General features: G+C 38.4%; 2 long non-coding RNA genes and 1 pseudogene across 7 annotated transcripts in view; 1 reads left to right on the plus strand and 2 right to left on the minus strand.

Annotated features, from left to right (window-relative positions):
* The window catches only part of LOC144314046 (uncharacterized), a 40,689-nt gene extending 32,535 nt beyond the window's left edge, over window positions 1-8,154 (minus strand). For all 3 annotated transcript variants that reach the window (XR_013379705.1, XR_013379707.1, XR_013379706.1), the window contains exons 1-2: window positions 8,041-8,154; window positions 527-1,355 (exon numbers count right to left, since the gene is read on the minus strand). This is a non-coding gene — a long non-coding RNA (uncharacterized LOC144314046). The remainder of the gene's footprint in view (window positions 1-526; window positions 1,356-8,040) is intronic.
* A 1,723-nt stretch (window positions 8,155-9,877) lies between these two features.
* The window catches only part of LOC144313406 (uncharacterized), a 58,415-nt gene continuing 48,152 nt past the window's right edge, over window positions 9,878-20,140 (plus strand). For all 4 annotated transcript variants that reach the window (XR_013379066.1, XR_013379065.1, XR_013379067.1 and 1 more), the window contains exon 1: window positions 9,878-10,163. This is a non-coding gene — a long non-coding RNA (uncharacterized LOC144313406). The remainder of the gene's footprint in view (window positions 10,164-20,140) is intronic.
* Window positions 16,847-19,041, minus strand: LOC144313405 (heat shock cognate 71 kDa protein pseudogene; annotated as a pseudogene).

Genomic DNA, 20,140 nt, shown 5'->3' on the forward strand with positions numbered 1-20,140 from the left:
ATAGTCTGGCCCATTACCTCTCTTACTTTATCACCTACAACTCTCTCCCCCTTGCTTATCTTGCTTCAGCTGTTCCTTAAAAACACTGGCTCTCAATAAATATTTGTTGAATAAATGAATCAAAAAGAATAGAACTCAAATGACTGAGGAAAACATTTTTATACTAATACCCATAAATGTACTACAAAGTTTAAAACAAAATCTTTGAAAATGTTAATTTTTTGTATATATATTTTTATTGGAGTTTATGGAGTTTATGATTTGCCAACATATAGCATATCACCCAGTGCTCATCCAGTCAAGTGCCCCCCTCAGTGCCCATCACCCAGTCACCCCAACCCCCGACTCACCTCCCCTTCCACTACGTCTTGTTCGTTTCCCAGAGTTAGGTGTCTCTCATGTTCTGTCATCCTCACTGATATTTTCACTCATTTTCTTTCCTTTCCCCTTTATTCCCTTTCACTATTTTTTATATTCCCCAAATGAATGAGACCATATAATGTTTGTCCTTCTCTGATTGACTTACTTCACTCAGCATAATACCCTCCAGTTCCATCTAAGTCGAAGCAAATGGTGGGTATTTGTCGTTTCTAATGGCTGAGGAATATTCCATCGTATACATAGACCACAGCTTCTTTACCCATTCATCTTTCAATGGACACCGAGGCTCCTTCCACAGTTTGGCCATTGTGGACATTGGAGTGCAGGTTTTCTGGCGTTTCACTGCATCTGTATCTTTGAATTAAATCCCCAGCAGTGCAATTGCTGGGTCATAGGGTAGCTCTACTTTTAACTCTTGGAGAACCTTCCACACAGTTTTCCAGAGTGGCTGCACCAGTTCACATTCCCAGCAACAGTGCAAGAGGGTTCCCCTTTCTCCGCATCCTCTCCAACATTTGTTGTTTCCTGTCTTGTTAATTTTCCCCATTCTCACCGGTGTGAGGTGGTATCTCATTTTGGTTTTGATTTGTATTTCCCTGATGGCCAGTGATACAGAGCATTTTCTCATGTGCCTTTGGCCATGTCTGTGTCTTCTTTGGTGAAATTTCTGTTCATGTCCTTTGCCCATTTCATGATTGGATTGTTTGTTTCTTTGCTGTTGAGTTAATACGTTCTTTATAGATCTTGGATACTTGCCCTTTATCTGATATGTCTTTTGCAAATATCTTCTCCCATTCTGTAGGTTGTCTTTTAGTTTTGGTGACTGTTTCTTTTGCTGTGCAGAAGCTTTTTATCTTGATTAATGAAAATGTTAATATTAAGGTTCATTTCCTAGGTTCAAGTCCAGTTCTACCACTTATATCTGTGTGATGTGGGACATGCTACTTATCCTCTCTGTGCCTTGAGTTCCTCATCTGTCAAACAGATAGAATGAAGTTACCTTAACTGATAGGATTTCTTGGAGGATTAATTGAATACATAAAAAGCACTAGTAATGTATAGCATCTGAGTGCTAATTGTTAGCTATCATTATTGTAATTATTTTAATTATGGTAATTTTCGATTTTAAATTGATTCAAACAGTTAATGATATTTTTTTCTAATAACTTCTCCACCTCCTCTTATTATTCCTAGGGTAGAATAAACATTCCTGGCTCTTTTGATGTAACTTGCAGGGGAAAGGTGTGGCCTAGTCATCACCTGCCTTCTTACTGGGGCCTATTCCCTGTGGTGTTGGGTGGAGACTATATCGTATCCTCCATGTTATAGCTCTGAGTAAGGTTCCCTCACCTCCAAGCTGGTTGTTGATCTGTGAGGCTTTCAACAAGATAGGCTTCCCTTTGTAGGTGGGATTCAAATTCTTGTGAGCTACACTTTGTGAGTGTTCCTCTAGCCCAGGAAACCCAGTTCAACCTCTTCACTGTCACCAGCTCTCTCCTGGGTACCCCAACCCACAACATCTTGCTGTTCAGGTATAGATAACCCAACAGATTGCCCTCCCTTGGGCAAGAGCACATAAAACAAGCTGCAGGCCACCTTCTGAGGTCTCTATTAATCCAAAGTGAAATACATACATTCTTCTGGACCTCAGAGTACAAATAGGGACTGCCTCCTCTTTACCTTTCCCACAATACATATAACTCTATCATTCCGTCTCTCTACTGACTGTTTCTCCACATTCCAGTAACCTCTGGCAACATTCAAAGAGGAGTAAATAATCATGAAATAATTGAAGAGAATGATTCAGGTACCTTTCATCTATTAGAAAGGGAGTGTAAGAGCCCATATCAAATTTCCATCTATAAGAGGAGGACGGTGGGTAGACATTTTCGGCCACCCCAAAAATTGCTCATTCCCTCTGTGGTATGCAGAGTTATGAGCCCCCAAGATGTCCTATAAACTTTAAATATGTTATGCTACACAGCAATAAGGAATTAAGGTTAATCAGCTGAACTTAAAACAGGAAGATTATTCTGGATTATCCAAATGGGCCCAATATAATCACAGGGGTTGGGATCCCTGGGTGGCGCAGCGGTATGGCGTCTGCCTTTGGCCCAGGGCATGATCCTGGAGATCTGGGATCGAGTCCCACGTCGGGCTCCCAGTGCATGGAGCCTGCTTCTCCCTCTGCCTGTGTCTCTGCCTCTTTCTCTGTGTGTGTGACTATCATAAATAAATAAAAATTAAAAAAAAAATAATCACAGGGGTTTTTAATAGTGAAATAGGGAGACAGAGAGAGAGAAACAGAGATTACAGCAAGAGAGGGAGTAAACCAAACATCACTGGTCTTTTGGCAACTATTATACCAGTAACTGCTTTATTAGAATGTAATTAGCATACCGTTCAATTCACCCATTTAAAGTGCAAAGTTTAATAGTTTTTAATTCATTCACAGAATCTTGCAACCATTAACGCATTCAATTTTAAAACACCTTCATCATCTCAGAAAGAAATGCTTTACTCATTAGCAGTCTCCATTTCCCCCAACCACTCTAATCCTAGGCAACCACTAACCTACTTCCTTCTTAATGAACTAAGTCTCTTAAAGACAAGTACTGTCATTGCTTCCTGCTCACCATTGTGTTTTGATCAACAACTATTAGTCAAATATAAGAACAAATAAATGCATAAATCAATTAATGAACTATAGGAAACTCAAAGAAAAATGGACTTTTATTCTCAATATTGGGATCCCTCCTTTCAATTTTCCCAGGAATCTTTCTCACTAAATGCCCCCAATCTTCTGCAAATTCAACTTTGGATGTAACACATGCCAGACACTCTATCAGTTTAGCTAAAATATGAACAATATGACTTTTCTACCATTAAGTCTTCTCTCAAGAGAGCAGAATCTTAAAGAAGGTATGTCCCACACTTGTGCTAAAAGCAAGCATCGGGTTACCCTATGTATACTGACCACAGTTACCTGCAAACTTTTACTCAGAAAACATCCAAGCCCCTTTAAGTAACAGCTTGGTGGAGCGGCAAGTGGTAGAAATGAGAAGCAAGTACAATTCAAGGCTCAGGCTGCCAGCTTTTCAAGCATGCTCAGGTAATGTCTAGTTCCCCACTCACCCCCCTGGAGTCAAAGGTAAATGGGGCCAACTTGAAACAATCACCACAGCTTGCTCTGTAAGATGTGTGAAAAGCTAAACCTTTGCCAGCAAAGAATAAGAAAGAAAAAAAGGAAGCAGACCCAGCAGTCCCTGCTGGGGAAAACAGCTCTGGTGAATGAAAGTTGCCTGCTGTTGAATGCAGACAGGGTTTTAAGATGGTGCTGCTTCCCTACTTGTTTTCCTATTTATTTGCTGAAACTTCAACATGCCATACTTACAGATCTAGACCATACTACAAAACTACGTGGAATGCAGACCTGGATTCAGCCCTTGTGTTACCTGTGTTCGTGTGCTTCTTAGGTGATGGACACAACACTAAACACTGAACACCCATCAACTTGCTGAATCCTCACAAATGTGTCAAGAAATAGATTTTATTTATTTATTTATTTATTTATTTATTTATTTATTTATTTTTATTTATTCATGATAGACATAGAGAGAGAGAGAGAGAGAGGCAGAGACACAGGCAGAGGGAGAAGCAGGATCCATGCAGGGAGCTCGATGTGGGACTCGATCCCGGGTCTCCAGGACTGTGCCCTGGGCCAAAGGCAAGCGCTAAACCACTGAGTCACACAGGGATCCCCCAAGAAATAGATTTTATAATTAATTCCATCGTCTAACTGAGAAAACCAAGCGTTTGAGGGGATATAAACTTTTTTTTTGAGGGGATATAAACTTTGAGCAAGTTTGTAGCTGGTAGTGCTAGAGCTAGGACTTGATCCCAGGCAACAATCTTAGTTCCATGCTTTTACCATCATGCTAAAAATGTGCAGTCAGAAGACCTGATTCTAGCGCTAGGGCTGAAACTTACTAGCTGTATGGACCTTGAGTGACTCATCTTACTCTGTGCCTCTACCTTTTTATTTATAAAATTGGAGAATATTTAGTCAGTCTTACAGGGGTGTGAAGATCAAGCTGTCCTAAATGCATATCAGAGTGTGTTATGAAAAGTGTGAAGACATCAGAAAAAAAACAAGGAAATGTATAAAATGTGATTATTATCATGCATACAGTTGTCACTAAGAGTTAATTTGCAAACTTCAGGGCGGGAGGGCAGAGGAATCGATATACATATATATGCTCCATATAAATTATTAGTTTGGTTGTAGAGGGTTTATAGTAGTTTATTTTTTTAATTTATTTATTCATGGGAGACACAGAGACATAGGCAGAGGGAGAAGCAGGCTCCCTGTGGGGACCCTGATTAGGAACTCGATCCTAGGCCCCGGGATCATGACCTGAGCCAAAGGCAGATGCTCAACCACTGAGCCACCCAGGTGGCCCGGGTTTGTAGTAGTTTAATTTTACTAAAAAAAAATAGCATTCATGGGTGCTATGTGGTCCTGCTTATGTCATCCTAGCTAATCCTTATTTCATACAGTAGTTATATTGCTCTTGGTCAGAGCAATAATTGTGCAATTGGATTTTTTGGTCCACTGAAGTTTAAGGATACTGTCAAGCCATAACAAGGGGAGTCAAGTATTGGGTGTATTGAATATATAATTTAACCATATGGTCTGCATCCATTTAAAATCAGGAAAAGCAAATAGAGCTGTCAACGGACACTGGTTATAGTGAGCCACGGACTCACCTATCTCTTGATGCTAAATTAGTAAGAAAGAACCTCTTCACATCTCATACAGAAGCATACAGGAAAGAAGCAGAATCAAATTTTCCTTTGTCTATGGAGGGGTGCTGACCAAGTTTCATGACACTTAACCACTCATCCATACTCAAGGGAAAATCTTTCACGTTGTAACAACACATTCTCTCTCTCTTGATTTTTCTCTCCCTTTCTCCTCTGGGTTTTAAGGCAGAACCTCACCTGGTTTCTATCTAATTCTACCTTGCACCTAGAAGAGGGCCCTCTATAAAAGAGACTTTTGTCATATGATTAATAATTGACTAAGTTGAGAGAATAATTTTTCCAAATAGTAACTATCCCTATTTCTCTATAGAATTGAGTGTATGGGTCATTCCCAAATATTCTGTGGTAGGCCCAGAATCATTTTGAGACTGGTAAAGTTCATATCAAGACTGCCGTGCTCCAAGAATCTGTTATAGCAGCTTGTGGTGTCTTAACTCATGTAAGTAGCAAGACTTCACATTTTTACATGATGTCACAATAGACTACTGATAACCAGAAACAAAGAGAGAACAAGAAGGCCAAATTACAAAACCTTCGGTCAGGAGAAGAGCTATAAGATAAACAGCCAACCCCCTAATCTTAAGGTCAGCATTATACTGGTTTATTTAAAAGCTGAGTGATGCCTATTCCACTGTCCACTGGTCTATAAAGGTTAATGCAAGACATTCAGACAAGAAGTCAGTCTGGCTTGACTCCTATTCCCAATTCTGGATTGCTAATATCTACACACAACTCCCTAAAACATGACTCATAGGCCTAAGCTACACTTTTCAGGCCACAAAATATGCCACTAATCCCTGCTGGTCTGGTGCTTAGTTGAGCCATTCCACACTCATCCATCCTCTGTTTAGAATACAGAATGCATCTGTAAAACTGCTGAGTTACCAAAGGAAAATACCCAGACCATGAGGGGACCAAGTCCTCAGGCTTGCTCTTGTCACATTCCCATCATCTCAACTAGTCAGGTCCCTATGTTCAAAAATGCCCCATGGACCCAGGTGACATCTGAAACATGGGATCTTCTGCAATTGAAGGAGAAAGCTAATTCAGGCAGACAATCCAGGAAATCCAACCAAAGATAATTCATTTTGGAGTTGAATGGATGGAGCTAACTATCAGCATTGCCATGTTCTATCACCAGCTGAAATTTGCTTTACAAAATGCCTGCTTGAAACATTTCAATGATCCTTATTGCTCTTAGAATAAACCCCCAATATTCTTCACAATGACAAAGCCCTCTATCATGTGGACCCTGCCTATCTCTACTGTTCCCTTTCTTGTCCATCGTATTCCCCCTCTGCCTTCTTACCCAACAACCTCCACCACCATGACAACACAAGACACCTCTCTGCTCTGCCTCTTACCCAACCCAACTCTCCTTTGCTTGGTCAATTCCTACTCAAGTTTCAGGCTGAATGGAGATATTCCTTCCTGAGGCTGCCTTCCCTGACTCTCATTTCTACTTCCCATGAAGTGCTGTCCTAACACTCTGTCCTGTTCCTTTCAGAAGAACCAGCATACATGATCAATGTCATTACACATTTATCTAGGCCATACCAGTAGCTGAAAGTCACCAGGAAACTCTCCACATCTTCTTCCTGTTTTCCTAGTGCTGAGCATGATGTCTTGCATAGTATAGGTACTATATTAATATTTATTTGATACTTAACATAGAAGAACAAGTCAGTTTTGTCCCAAATTGGTACTGCTTTTAGGCAGGGAATTGGGAAGAATGATACCATTTCATTCACAGGTACAGGTTTGTGTTCATGTAGTCAGACAAGCCTCCTACATTTTTTTTTAATTACCTAACATCCATTTTATAACTCCCCCTATTGCACAATGGATATTGGTGCCTGCCATGTCCCATCCTTCTCCTCCCACAGTCCACACATTGGTAGGTGTTGAAATCCTAATTCCATCCATGTGAACATCATGCCCCAACATTTAGGATAAAAGTGTTTAATCAAAAGATACATTACTCATTCAGGGTCCCTAACCAGATGGAGGAGCCTGAAAGTCACATGAGAGTGATCATCCCATCATTTTACATCAACCTATGAGCTCCCAGCAAATCTGAGTGCATCACCTGTGTTCTGCACAAAATAAATTGAGGACCAGTCACACACCACATGATCAGGGAAAAATATCATTATTCTAGTCATTATTCCAAATAGCAAATGCTATTGCTCAGCAAGGCTGCAGGTTCTAGTGTTACCAGTTATTTTTCTCCTCCAATTACCTGATTTCAAATTAGAAACATTCAGTGCAACTTAAAATCACAGGACACAATTCTCCATGTCAGTGTTCCTCAACTGCAGGGTCAGTCATACTTTCAGGTTATGATCAAGTGTTCCACATGATCTTTTAGTCATATTATTGTGCGTAAGAGCACAGTCTCTCAAGTTATAGAAACTTAGTTTGGATCGCAATTCTTACTTACTACCAGGAAAACATTTGCTTGTACAAGTCTTTTTCTTCCTCAGTCCATTTCCCTGTCTATAAAATGGTGATAACAATAGTAAAAGTAAACATTTTACAATGCCATGATTAGAATTAAATAAGGTGATATATTTAAAACACTTGATACAATATTAGGCACATGGAAAAGATGAGCGTAACTCTCCCCACCCTATGAGATTATTACAATGCTTAAATGATATAATCTTCCTCAAATGCTTAGCATAATACCTAGCACACACTAAACACTCGAAAAAAAATGAGATCTATCATTGTTATTAACTAAAAAATGGTTATATTACCCAAATTTATAAGGGAATACAAAAATGGCGTGAACTAATGTAGTTCGTAAGCATTACCACTTGTCCTTACTTGCAGTCTGATATGCTTTTTTTCTATGGAAAAGGATGGGGAGAATGCCAGCACAGCAGCTAGGAATACAGTCAAGACTTAGTAGTGAACTCAGTGTGAACTATCCCCCACCCACCCACCAAGTATCATCATAAATGAAAGGTTGTGAGTCCATGAATCACCACTGTGATCACACAATACATCATCTGTGCTCTTGGGACCTAAAGAGTTGCCATGCTCATCTAGAGCTTCTGAGTATGTCATTGCAGACTCTTGATAACCCTTCCTTAGAACTGTTGAAGTAGGAGAAGGGAAAAATGAGATTTGACCCACAGAACAGATTTCTTATAAGCAAAAACATAGTGAAAAATGCCAGACAGAAGCCAAACTCAATGTGTTTATCCAATATCATCTCTACTCCTGATTTCTTTGCCAAGAACAGATTTTGTCACTGTGTCCTGCATGCCCACCCTCTATATCCCCACCTGTATAAATTCTTTCTGCGCATAACTTCTCCCATTAGAATGGTTTGTCCCAGCCCTACCATGACTACTCCATATTCATTAATAGCATCATCTGAAGAGACCTTAAATGAATGTCTAACACAAAGTTTCATATCCACTGACCACTCAACTGCTAACCATTCATTATAATCCCAAAACAGCTCATTTTGTCATTTAATTATTCCCTCCTTCCCTTTAGGAGAATATATACAACTCATGAGCATGGACTGTGTTTTATGCTTCTCTTCCATCCCTTCTAAGTCCCTATGTATCGCATACCACTGAGCATATGATAGATCAAATTCACTGCATTTTTGTAAAAGAAGGTAAGAATATTACATCCAACCCCATGACATTACTAATGACAAATCCCAGCCCAGAGAATTTAAATAATATGCTCAAGTTCAAAGATACAGATGGTTATAGAACCCATGGCTGCAACCATAACCTTCTGAAGCACTATCCAGTGTTTCAATAATTCTTGCTGTCTCTAATCTCAAGGAAACCATGACAAAGAAAGAAAGGAGGAATTAAACATAAAATATGCTATTCAGTGAAAGTCACTTGTTATTATAAAAGACCAATAATCCTAGAGTGTGATCTGGCCTGCCATCAGATCAATGCTATCAATGACTGGTGAGTCATTACCCACACCTGGGTAACTGTGGTCAATAAAATGCAGATAGAGTATGGAGGTAGGGACACTGGGAAACAGAGATCCAGCTACATCATCATTCATTATCACTAGCAAAGAGCACTACACATGGCAGTTTAAGTTGGCCTGGCCCTGATGGCATGGAGCTGGGAAAGGCCTACTTAACAGCTTACTACTTGATGCATGATGGGTTTTTTTTGAAAACCATTCTATCCAAGCTTGAAGAACACAGAGATTTACATTGTTCTTTGGAGCAATGCAGTTTACCTCCAGCCTGTGGGCTCTGGTGGCTGGGAAGTTTTTATACCATCAGCAAGCATGAAAGGCCAATGTCAACTTGACTTTCTCCTCTTCATGTATCTTCAGTTAACATCTGCTGACAGAGCATTTACCCATGAAAAGACTCATAAAATTCAGCTCTAATTTTGCAGGAGATACTAAAATGTATCTTTCAGGGCAATACAGAACCTAGTCTTAATGATGTTTACATAGAAGCATAAATACAAAAATTTTGCTTTTCAGTATCACTTAGAGAAAGCCTAATACTTCATACTCAATTTTTTTAGCTATCCCTGTTGGGCTTCTATGACATTATAATGAGGTACACTGGGCAAACTTCACAAACAGCCCAATCACAAACTCCTTATTCAGGTGCAACCTAACAGTAAAATGTCATTTCCATTTTCTTGGTTCCCTAGTAACTAACTCAGATTCTCCTTGGATGACAACAAGCTTTGAAGATAAGTTAATTTTTTCAGGTCACTGGGGTACCAGTGAGCCATTTACTTTGAAGTATGATAGCAAATGAGTAACAAGGAAAACTTCATTTCTGCCGTACCAGCAGCCACCAACTTAAGAGAGAGGTAGAAATGTTTTCTACCAACATTCTTATCTGGTTTCTGGGTTTTACGTACATACAAGAAGCTTCCAACTGCCAGAAGAGAAAGAAGAAAATTGTTTTCCCTCCATCACCCCACCGGTGTTTGGTACGTTTCCCTTCCTTTGGAATGACTCTACCAATCCCCATTAATGACATCATTATCAACATCACTAGCATTTATTGAATGCTGCAATGTGCCAGACATTACCTTATTTATCATACCATGTGAAGCAGGTACTTACTCTACTTTATTCTATGGAGTGGGTATTTTTCCCATGATAGAAGTAAAGACAGTGAAGCTTAGAGGTATTAAAAAAACTATCCAAATAATTCAGTCACTGATCCAGAATGTGAACCCAGGTCTGTCTGAACCTACAACCTAAGATCCTAATTGCTACTTCATACCACCCTCTGTCCAGCTACCCAGAATCATAGATTATTCATGTAGGTGAAAGATCCTCTCCCACAGCTCAACTCCTAATAGGTTCCTACCTAACAAAGAGCACCATATGCTAAAAAACCCTGCCTTTCCCTTCCCATGAGCAAAACTCCTTTTCTCTCCAATGTTTTCAATCCAACTGCTTTTGTCCTAAATCATACTAAAGTATGGAGTATTTGCCAGACCCTTATTCTACCCATATCTTATCATTCTTTACTCAGACATAAGAAGTTATTATCTCAAGTTAATCTCTGATAGGAGTTTAATGCAATAAGGTGGCATCGAAACAATTCAGGGAATTAGGGTAGATGTATTTTTAAAATGAACTGACTTGGCCAGTGGCCACATGGCCAGTGACCAGTCCTGACTCATATTCTTCTGAAGTATTTTCTCTTATTCATTTTCACTCCTTTGCCCTATATGGAACTCCTGGGTTCTCTATAAAGTAATAATAATGACTCTTTCCCGTCCTTCCACACAAGGCTGGCCCAGCAAGAGGCAGATATAGAGAGGAAAAAGAGTCCTATTGTAAATATCCAACACAGACAGTTTCAAGCCTGCATACCTGTGTTTCAAGGGATGCCAGTGATTTTTCTAGGTAACAGCAATTTTTTCCTAATTAGAAATGTAACATATGTTCTTTATAAAACATGTGGAAAATACAGAAAATAATAAAATCTATCTACAACCTTACCTTCAGTTCATTACCAAGTCAACTATTGGTTACATTTTCTTCCAGAAAGAGGGAGAAAGAGAGCCAAAGGCAATGAGCTGTGGATGGCTGTCTAAACACAAAATTGACATTTTTTTGCATGAAATACCTACTGCAGAGTTTAGAATTCTGCTTTTATGCCTATCATCATATCACAAGTATTTCCCCATCCTTTAAATATCAACAAAAGATCCATTTTCATGGTTGCATAATCTTCCTGTTGTACCTTTCCCCTACTGTTGAGGATTTAGGTTGCTATCTGTCTTATTCTGCTTTAAACCATGGGTTGGCCAATGTTCTTTAATTTACATCTTTATCTCACCTTGTATTACTCCCTTTGAAAAGGGAGTAACAGATGTCAAATTACTTCGAAGGTGATTTTAAATCTTAAGTTTTTGATACACATTCTCAAAATGTAAAGATTACAGGTTGAAGGGGTACCACTGACATGAAAAGTACTTCAATATGTGAATGCCATCCTGCCGTCAGAATCACTGGATATCATCTTTTTTTTTTTCTTGGCCACCATCATAAAAACCACATCACTCCTCTTGTTATCTATAAAATGTCTTTCTACCAAGGCTGACTCTTTTTGCAGTCTAAGTTCAAAGAGTGTGTATGTATTCCTATGTGAATCACTTACCCATGTCACTTACTGTTGTATTAGTTGAGATGTTAGGATACTCTTGGTTTATTTTGTGATCTTTATGTTCATTGTCACATTTACTGCAGGTGTTTTCTATTGTTTTCCTTTGTGATTTCCTTGACTGCTTTTATGAAGTTCTTCCCCACCCCAAGATCACATACATACTTATCCATATTCCCTTCTAACATTTCATGGTTTCATTTTTTATGTTAAAATTTTTCATATACTTGTAATATACAGAGCTGCCTAATGCCACTGTTTAAATGGATCATCAGCTCCTTGTTGTTTAAGGTGTGTTCCTTAATATACATGAAATTCTTATATATACTGTAAATAAACTAAGTACTAGGCTTATGGAGGGAGTTTTGAATTGCACTTAATAAGTATCTAAAACTCTAAAGATTATCAAGTATTTATTCTTTCTCAGTGAAAATTACCCCTCAGGTATGCAAGTATTCCCTATCATACTACTTCATTTTCTCATAGTACTTATCATGATATTTGTTTATTTATTTATGTGTTTGCTTACTTATTATTTCCCCCACTAGTATGGAAACCTTAGGAAAGCTGTGACCTTGCCCATTTTGATCACTTCCATATTCTTGGAACCTAGAAAATGGTAGGTAATCAGCAAACATCTACTGAAAGAATAAAGGGTTTCAAGAATTTCATCAATAGGTTAGTCTACATTTAAATTTGTATCAGACTTCCTAAGTAATTGCAACTCTAAGAAATCATCTTACTTTTTGGAGGACAAATTTTCTTCATTCTATTCTTTTTCCAAAATTACCTTTATTAGTCCACAAATCTTTAGAATCAGTTTTTCCAGATTTCTTGCTTCACCCTTATCCCACTTAGTACTCACATCCTGAGGAAAACACTGACATTAAATTAAACCATGAATACATTAGAGAAGAACTGATACTGTTTTGTTCAATGGTCAGTATTGTTCATGAGACTCATAAGATTATAGGAAAATATATGATGCTCGAGTTTGTAGAAACATGGATTCCTAAATCTGAAATGATCAATTTGCTGCTTTTCCAAATATGAATTTGAGACCTACACTGAATTGACCATAACATCACAGCTAGCATGGCTCTGTCCAAAAAGAAAAAAAAACTTATAAATGATTATCTGTACCAAAATATAGTGATGAAAATAATAAAGGAAAATTTCAATTATTTTCCTACATTGGAGAAGAGACCATTTCATAGTTCTAAGGAGAAAGTGGAAATTCTGCAATTTCCAGGTGAAGTGGACTGTGGAGAGTAATAAGTATGTAATTTGAATGGTGAAAAGAAATTAGTATGATCAAGGCAACACCGTGGCATTGATTTCAGGGCACTTTAGCTGACAAAGTGCTGGGCCTCACTGATTACTCAAAAGCTCTTGAGAATTTTTCTCCACAGAAAAATCACAAATACCACATACTAAATCAAAGCCTCTGTGAAAGAGAAGCTCAACATACAGAACCTACTAAGTAAAGGACCCACCTAGGAAGCCAGTTCCTTACCAGTCATTTGGGTAAAGCCACAGACTCACCTTATTACTGCTCATATGAGCATTTTACTCCCATACTCAAAACCTTCCCTCAGTTTCCTTTGCCTCTAAAATAAAAGACGAACTTCCTCAGCTTGACATTAAAGGCCATTTGGTATTGAGTACCACTGTGCTATGGTCTAGATCTACTGTGCTAATCTCATTGCCTGATACACGCACCTTTCCCCTACCCCATCCTACTTTCTACATGCCACATGTGCTCAGAGAGGAAAATTTCTCAAGATGCAACAATTCCATCTGGAGAAATATACATTTAAGTCAGCCCCAAAGTGGCTCATATTTCATATATATTAAATGTAGCATTATTTGTAATAACAAAAACCTGGAAATCATATTACCCATCAAAAGAGGACTTCCTAAAATCTATATGGAGGAGTACACAGCTGTGTAAAAAGAGGGGGGAATACCCATATATACTAATATGGAATGAATGCCACAATAAAATTCAAAGTGCCGGGATTCCCGGGTGGCTCAGCAGTTTAGCACCTGCCTTCGGCCCAGGGCATGGTCTTGGAGTCCTGGGATCGAGTCCCACATCGGGCTCCCTGCAGGGAGCCTGCTTCTCCCTCTGCCCGTATTTCTGCCTCTCTCTCTGAGTCTTTCATGAATAAATAAATAAAATCTTTTAAAAAATTCAAAGTGCAAAAAAAGCAAGGACAAATGTACCTAGTTAGTTTTTTTAATTAAAAAATGAAACCATAAAGTTTTTTAAATTGTTTCTCCTAAGACGTAATAAACAAAGTTAAGAGAGAAGAACTGAAGCTAGACTTATGTGAATTTATTTTTATATTAAAAAAATGAACTTGGATAATTATAAAATTCAATCTAAAAATACAACCTATGAACACTGAAAGCATAATGAAACAAATGAAGCTGTTTATGTCTGGAGTTATGGCCTAACAACAGAGGAAATGACTGTTCCAAGTGACTCATAAAAACCATGGGTTGGAGTGTAACTTCCAAGTGTGATATATGTTACGAAAGATTGAAGACATAAATTATTTTTAGTAATCATGTTATCGGCAATAGTTGTTGGAATGGTTATTTTAGATTATTATTATTAATGCACTGCATGATTAAGTAGAAAGTGATTATACTGATGTTCTTGAGAGCTCAGAAGTTGAGCAATGGACAAAGGAAACAGATATAAGATTGATAAATAACCTAAAAAGTCTGTAGTCCTGAATATGAATTAGAAGTTATCAGTGTAATTCATGATATATTTCATCTAAAAAAAAATAATATTCCTAGTTCTGTGTATTAAAAAGAAAGAAGAATGAACTAGGTATCCCCAGTATCTAAATTGTGGTCTCCAAACACCACTTTTTAAGAAAGCAGGGCTCCTTAGAGAAATGGTAAATACAGATCTGTGGTAGAAAACTTTAAGATGAGCTTGGAATATCTTGTCATCAGGAAATCTGTGAAAGACTTAGTGTCATTTCAAAAGTACCCATAATTCAACAGGCAAAGATACCATTGGCCAAAATTGGGGCAATTTGGATCATAAATGCAATAAGAACCATTAAGTATAATTAGTTCAAACAGTAGTATCAATCCATGAATTTATAATGATACTTAAAAAAATCTCACTGGCCACTTTAAGATGCTATGGAACCACTCATTAGACTGAAAATTAATTAAAAAGAAAAAAAATTCAAGGATAAAGAGAAAAGGTAGGAGAAAAGTATCTCTTTTGCCCTTACCATAGGAAATGTATATACCTCAAAGAAATCAAATATGTAAGCAAGAACTTGAGATGAAATCAGCAAAATTCAAAATATGGGAACCTTTCAGAAAAAAAAAAATCTGGTTTCCTGAACCAAAAACCTGTAAGGAAAAAAAAAGAGAGAGAGAGAGATGGCAAATGAACTGATTAAAAGAGACTTGAAAAAGAGGGGGGGCTGGGGGGAGACTTGAGACAGGTCATCTAATCACAACCTATGACCTTATTTGGAGCCTGACTCAAACAAACTAGAAAACAAAATGAGAACCTGAGAAACTTGAACATTAAGGATATTAAGAAATTACCATTAAATTTTCTAGATTTGATAATGGTGTTGTGTTTTTTTAAGCAATCCTTGCCTTTTAGATATAATATTAGGGAATCAAATTGCATATTATATTTGCTTTAAAATAATGGGCATTGTTGACTAATGAGTAGGGTATAGAGGAACTAAAATTTTTTGACTTTTTCATTTTTCAAACTGGGTGATGAAGATACAAAGAAGCTTACTAATATATTTTTTCTACATCTGTGTATATTTTAAGTTTTCCATAATCAAAATTTAATATACAAATTATTTGTACAAGTAAAAGTAGCACTAGTCCCACAAACCGAATATGGGTATTCCCATTTCCCCATATCCTTGCCAACAGTGAGCTTATCTTTTTGCATCTATATCAACTACTATGTAGTATTCTAGGTTTGATTTTGAGTCTGTATCTAGTCTGTGATGTTTTAGTAATAAATAACATTAACCCTTTTCCTACTAATTATAGCAATGTGGTTTACATTTGATTATTTTCCTGATCCCAACTTCCTTTGAAGAACGTGCCTACTTTTAAAAAGACTATGAAGGAATTATTCTGTAACATGTTCACTCATACTGATATAATCATTTAAATTTATGTATATAATCATTTCAGTGTATATATGTTAATATATTCATATATATTCTTACACTTATATGAATAGGAAGAATAGGAGTAAATGAATAAGAATCCTGTAAGAATAGGACTCAAAATAATAAGGTTGATTGTCTCTGGGTGATAGGATTATGAGTAATTTAAAGTTTTGCTTATTTTCAATTTTTTAAACAATAAACATTTTAGCAAGGAGTAAAATTTTAGAGTCATAATAGACACACACACACACACCCCAAACTCAAAATCACAGTCAGTAAATGGCACATCACGGTCACCCTACACCATTTATTCCTTGGACACAGCCTTGCTATGACAGGTTAATTGACAGTGACACCAGGAGAAAAAGAAGTCTTTCAAGGCTTCATGTTCAAAATGAAGAGGTAAATGTGAGTTGCAGGATGGAAGCAGCAAATCCAAGAGCAGAAAATCATCATACATAACGGAAATCATATTGCAGAAGCTGCCAGAGCTTCTTCTTGGCCAGATCCCTAATTCATCCATCCATTCATTAATTTAAAAACCTTTCACCACTCTTAATGTGTCAGACTCTGGAACAGAAGCAAGTATTATAATACATGACACATCTTGGTCCTTGATGAGTTCAGAATCTAACAAGAAGACTTTGGATTTCTTAGATCTCCAGGTTTTACATGTTACTGTCCCAGCCCCTCTAGAGTAGACTGTAAATCTCTTTCATCTAGTGTTTCTATCCTCTATAGAACACTGGCATCAATCTTGTGTTCCTTTTTCTTTTTTCTTTTTTTTTTGGGGGGGGGTGCCAATTTTAAATACAGTTTTATTTAAGACATTGCATTTTCCACTTAACAATACAATGCTTATAAAGTGCAATGTTTATTTCCTTTCCCTGTGCACATATTCCATATTCAAGTATCAAGAATGCCCAGTATATTTACTAGAGCAGCTTGACTTTAAAACTACCATGGAATTTGCTACAAATTTGGGTCCTTCAAATGTGTGTAACAATGCTAGACCTGTCATCAGGTTGGCTTAATCAATCTCGGTAGGCCCAGAGGAGGCACCACCAGAGAGAGGAGCTCCACCACCGGGAAGGCCTCAAGGCATTCCTCCTGGCTTGCCTCCTGCACTCTGGTATAGCTTCATAATGATGGGGTTGCAGACTTTCTCCAGCTCTTTCTGCTGATGTTCAAATTCTTCCTTCTCTGCAGTCTGGTTCTTATCGAGCCAGTTGATGATTTCATTGCACTTGTCAAGAATCTTCTGTTTGTCTTCGTCATTGATTTTGCCCTGAGGTTTTTCAACTTCAACAGTTGCTTTCATGTTGAATGCATAAGATTCAAGTGAATTCTTGGAAGACACCTCGTCTCTCTGCTTCTCATCTTCCACTTTGTACTTCTCAGCTTTCTGGACTATGCACTCAATGTCCTCCTTGCTCAAGCGGCCCTTTTCATTAGTGATGGTAATCTTGTTCTCTTTTCCTGTGCTCTTATCCACGACAGACACATCGAGGATAACATTAGCATCAATATCAAAAAGTGACTTCAATCTGAGGAATGCCGCGAGGAGCAAGAGGTATACCTGTGAGTTCAAACTTGCCAAGTAGGGTTGTTATCCTTGGTCATAGCACACTCACCTTCATAGACCTGAATAAGCACACCAGGCTGGTTGTCAGAGTAGGTAGTAAAGGTTTGTGTCTGTTTGGTAGGAATGGTAGTATTGTGCTTGATGAGCACAGTCATGATTCCTCCAGCAGTTTCAATACCAAGAGAAAGTGGGGTAACATCCAATAGCAGCAAATCTTGAACATTTTCAGATTTGTCACCAGAAAGAATGGCTGCCTGGACAGCTACACCATAAGCAACAGCCTCATCAGGGTTGATACTCTTATTCAGTTCCTTTCCATTGAAGAAATATTGCAGAAGTTTCTGAATCTTGGGGATACGGTAGAACCACCCACGAGGACAATATCATGGATCTGAGACTTGTTCAGCTTGACATCCCAAAGAGCTTTCTCTACAGGGTCCAGGGTGCCACGGAACAGGTCAGCATTTAATTCTTCAAACCAGGCATGAGTACTAGAGGTATAGAAGTCGATTCCTTTGTTCAGAGAATCCATCTCAATACTGGCCTGGGTGCTGGAAGATAGGGTGCTTAGCCCATTTGCACGCAGTACGGAGACAACAGGACTGCCCTCTTGTTTTTGCTGATACCCTTCTGTGTTTGCACTAGAATTCTGCAATAAAATGGTTGGCCATTTGGTTGTCAAAGTCTTCTCCACCTAAGTGGGTGTCTCTAGCTATGGACTTGACCTCAAAGATCCCATCTTCAATAGTAAGGATTACATCAAAAGTGCCACCTCCTAAATCAAAGATCAACACGTTCCTTTCAGCTCCAACTTTCTTGTCTAAGCCAGATGCAATAGCAGCAGCAGTTGGCTCATTGATGATTCGAAGTATGTTAAGACCGGCAATAGTTCCAGCATCTTCGGTAGCCTGACACTGAGAGTCATTGAAGTATGCAGGTACCGTGACAATTGCATTGGTAACAGTCTTCCCAAGGTAGACCTCTGCAATTTCCTTCATCTTTGTCAGAACCATAGAGGACACCTCCCCTGGATAGAAACTTTTTGTCTCCACCTTGTATTCTACTTGGACCTTAGGCCTGACAGCATCATTCACCACCATGAAGGACCAATGCTTCATATCAGATTGGACAACAGCATCATCAAATCTACGTCCAATCAGGCCCTTGGCATTGAAAACCGTGTTGGTGGGGTTCATCGCAACTTGATTCTTCGCAGCATCACCAATCAATCGTTCAGTGTCAGTGAAGGTGACATAACTTGGGGTGGTTCTGTTTCCCTGATCATTGGGAATTATTTCCACTTTCCCATGCTGGAAGACACCCACGCAAGAGTAGGTGGTGCCAAGATTGATCCCGACTGCAGGTCCCTTAGATGTAGTTGCTTCTGTGTGGGCCAGGCTCAGCTCGTGGAGAGAACAGCTGTCTGCAGATCTGGCGCCACATTCAATGAGCTTGTGTTCCTTTTTCAAGATAAAGTAATGTCTATTTAAGTTTTTTTATTCCCCTCACCAATTTCCTAAGCCTCACACATATGCTTTCTCAAGTTATTTCCATCATAGCACCCTGGGTTTTCCATATACCTGAAACATTAATTCAGCTAAATGCAGCGGACAATTACCTTTTCCAAACACCGTTTCTTTTACTCTCTATTGAAAAGTCTAATTTGGTTCTGAGGACGAAAAAGAGGAGAAAAGAGGGAAGAAAGATATGGAAGGAGGGAAAAGGGAGGACAAATCACATTAAAATATAAAGAAAGATTACAAATAGACTTCCCTCCATCAAAATTACTTAATTACTTATTTTATTTAGGTGGCTCTGACTTTCCTCTTCAGTTAAGTTTACCTAAAGAGAGGTTATCAGTACGATGGAAAAGGCAATACACCTTTATCTCTGTTTTACAGACAGGAAGCGTAAGGACATACTAATTAGATTTGGCATTTATCCTTGAGGGTGTTAGAACCACAGTTGAGGGGTGGCTCCACCATCCCAAAAATCAGCTGAAATATTGGAAGAGTCTTGTTCTAACTTAGAAACCCAACTGTTCTAATTTGAAAACTAAGTTCTTGTTTTTGATTCTGTTCAAACTCTAAAATCATGCTTACCTCCCTACAATAAGTTACTAGCCTTACTGACATAAAGCTCACAAAATGCAGGGCACCTCCTCTAGACAACATGACAGATTTCTTCTCAGTAAAGGACCTCTAGGCAGCCAGAATCTCAGTATCAGATATTGCACTTGATATAAATTCCCAACTTTAGAGAAGTTTTCAAGGTGGAGATTCAAAGAAAATGTAGATTATAATGTGCTGAACAACTTATGGATTTGCTTGCACATCCTAAGTATAACTTGAGCAGCAGAAGCAAAATATTTCATATGAGGGAAGCCACTCATCACTGCCTTGTCCTGGTTTGAACCCCAACACTTCTTCCCTCAGTGATTAGTTATTTGTGGATGTTCCGTAGACCATTGAGAAGATGGATAGCAAACTCTAAACGCAAATTAAGGACTCCATA

This window comes from Canis aureus, chromosome 5 (genome assembly GCF_053574225.1).
Source record: "Canis aureus isolate CA01 chromosome 5, VMU_Caureus_v.1.0, whole genome shotgun sequence".
NCBI lineage: Eukaryota > Metazoa > Chordata > Mammalia > Carnivora > Canidae > Canis > Canis aureus.